The 2,657-nt window shown below is 39.0% G+C and overlaps 1 protein-coding gene across 2 annotated transcripts in view; it reads left to right on the forward strand.

The window, feature by feature from the left end:
* The first annotated feature begins 523 nt into the window (after nucleotides 1-523).
* PAM (peptidylglycine alpha-amidating monooxygenase) overlaps nucleotides 524-2,657 on the forward strand; it is a 122,393-nt gene continuing 120,259 nt past the window's right edge. The window contains exon 1 of one of the 2 annotated variants that reach the window (XM_017730492.1): nucleotides 524-545. The gene's annotated coding sequence lies outside the window, so the exon portion shown is untranslated. Of the gene's footprint in view, nucleotides 546-568; nucleotides 634-2,657 lie in introns of those variants that run through there. The other variant, XM_017730491.1, reaches the window with a different exon arrangement.

A 2,657-nucleotide genomic window follows, 5' to 3' on the forward strand; every position in this document is an offset into this window, starting at 1 on the left:
GGGTCAGGTGAACGGTGGAGCCCAATGGCTCGGGGCTCTGGGGTCTCAGCAGGGCTTGGGAGCGCTGTGCTGCTGTTTGGGTGTCTTTTGTGTTGCAGCTAGCTGGAAAAAGGTTCTGTTGGTTTTTCTTGTTCTTTTTCCCTCCCTCCCCTTTGCCTCACTGCTTCCCTTCCCTCCTTGCCGGTCCAGGGAGCCTGCAGGGTGGCCCTGGCTGGTCCGAGCCTTGTGTGTCTGTTCCCTCTCTGGGAATATGTTGTATTTTGAGTTGGTTGGGGTTTTTTTGTTTGTTTGTTTGGTTTTTTTTTTGTTGTTTTTTTCGGTTGGTTGTTTCGTTTTGTTTTTTGTTTTATTTGGGTTTTTGTTGGTTTTCTTTGCCTTCACTGCTCATTCTGTTCCTTTAAAACTCACGTATTACTTTCAGGCATTACTTTCAGAATATGTATGCTTTGTGTATCAGTCTCTTATAAATTGCTTTGCGCATGTTTTTGAACGTGCCAGATAACTATCCACTTGCCAGAGCGTGGCTGTGAGAACTATTGGAAGGGGTGAGTTCCAAAGCTCTTCAGCAATGGTAAAGCCACGGTCGGTTCTCGGACTGACTTGTGGACTGCGAACACGGAGGTGCCGTCGTTGGTAGGTTTTACCATAGACTGTTTTCACATCACCTGTTGTAGGCTTGCAGATGAGTGTTCTTATAGATTGGAGTAAAAAAAAAAAAAGACAAATCACTTGCATTAATTAGAATTTTTAAGCTACTTATTAAAGAAAAAGTGTTTGGCATGGAAATGGAAGTCGTCTTACAAGACAACAGGCATTTTTAATATCACAAGTCTCTTTATGATATGTCACTTGATACAAATCAGGTGTTTTCCTTTTCAATTTGGGGTAGTCATTCTCTGTCTTTGCTGGGGTTCTCACATTAAAAACATCAGTAATAAATATATAGCTTTCAGAAAATTACAGTTTAATACCAAAATTTTAACTGAACTTAATTTTTTGAAGTACTTATGTGTTAGATTCCTATTTATATTTCTCTTTTTTGCTACAGATCTGAAATCACATGTCTGTCTTGTACTGTAAATCTGAAATTAGGAGCTAGTTTTCAGAAATAAGTTCTCTGGAAGACTGAAGCATATTTGCTGATTGCACACATTAAAAATGGAAAGTGGGTTGAATTTAGTCCTTACATACTCCGCTAGCTTCTTTGACGTGGTGATCTCACCACTGGGACAGGTGAAAATGAGAGATCTACGAGGTAATGGCTAGTAAGTAGCCAAAAGCAGATACTTCCTTAGACATATGGAGGCAGAGGTCTGCACAAGTGTGTGTGCGCAAGCAGGCTCAAAAATAATCTCAGAGATCCAATCCAAAACACAAACCCACCATTTTGATGCTTTATCTGCTTCCTTGTCAAGTGAGAGAATCTCAGGGCTACCAAGTGTCAAGTAATACAAGATAGGATTGATCTGCTTGTTGTGGAAGTTAATTTCCCTGCATGTTGCTGATACCACAAAATGGTCAGAGAGGATGTTTTTTTCATGATTCCTTAGAGGTGAATCCAAAGTAACTGTGTTGTAAAATGCATGCATATTGAACAGAAACTTGCTCTTACCATACTGCTTCCGTATGATGTGTAGTAATGGCTCAGAAGGTGCCCAGAGATCGGGATTTGTTCCGAAGTGCTCGTTTTATAGATTGACAGAAGTGTTCGTATTGAATACTCAAAAATTATGTCATGCACAATGCAATTAAGACTTAAAAATATACTTTAAAGGAATTTTGTAATTTGCCAGGTTTCCATTTAATCCTTAATTGTATCTGACCATTGCTTGTGATATTCAAGATGAATAAATCTCTGGAGATGCTTATAGTAATACTACCCAAAGTTATAATTAGTACAGAGTTTTGAAATATATGACAAATGAAGCCAAACAAGCTAGACAAAGTATTTATATATATATATATATATGTGTATACTTCAAAACTATTACTGACAATTAGGATTAAGTACTTAAAAGAGTAGTTTATACCATATCTACCATATTCTGTATGGTAGCAATAGGCTATACCATGTTAGTTGTCTTAGTTGTCTTGTGTCTTGAGATCAAGATCTAGTGCTGGCTGATCTGAGCAATCTAGCAAATTGTTGCTAGACTGGTTTACCAGGCTGGTCTAGAATGACAATATGTATAGTCAAAATATTCTGAATGATTTTAAAGAGGTCTCTACTTAAGGCATCCAAGTTCAGTCTAATGTTAAAGTGGCAAAAAGAAACACTGGACATTCTCTGACTAGTGAGAAATGTTTTCTTCATGCTACAGAGCTTGGGTCAATCAAATGAGCGCAGGGTGTGAGTGCAGGGTGTTTTTCAAGGCACAACCAAGTATTTTTCTCTTTTTTTCTCTCTCTTTTTTTCTCTCTCTTTTTCCCTCTCCCCTCCCCTCTTTTTTCTCCACCTCCTTTCTCTTTTTTGTCCTCTTCTTCCTCTCTCCTTTTTACCTTTTTTTTTCTTTTTCCCTCTCTCTTTCTTTCCACATCACCTTTTTGATTGCTTTTCCCCTCCTTTATTGCCTTCCCCCACTTCTGTCGCCTCCTCCCCTTCTCCCCTTTTCACCCTTCCCCCCCTCTGTTTTGGTTTTCCTCTCCACTTTTCACCT

Source organism: Corvus brachyrhynchos, unplaced genomic scaffold (genome assembly GCF_000691975.1).
Source record: "Corvus brachyrhynchos isolate BGI_N302 unplaced genomic scaffold, ASM69197v1 scaffold33, whole genome shotgun sequence".
Taxonomy (NCBI): domain Eukaryota; kingdom Metazoa; phylum Chordata; class Aves; order Passeriformes; family Corvidae; genus Corvus; species Corvus brachyrhynchos.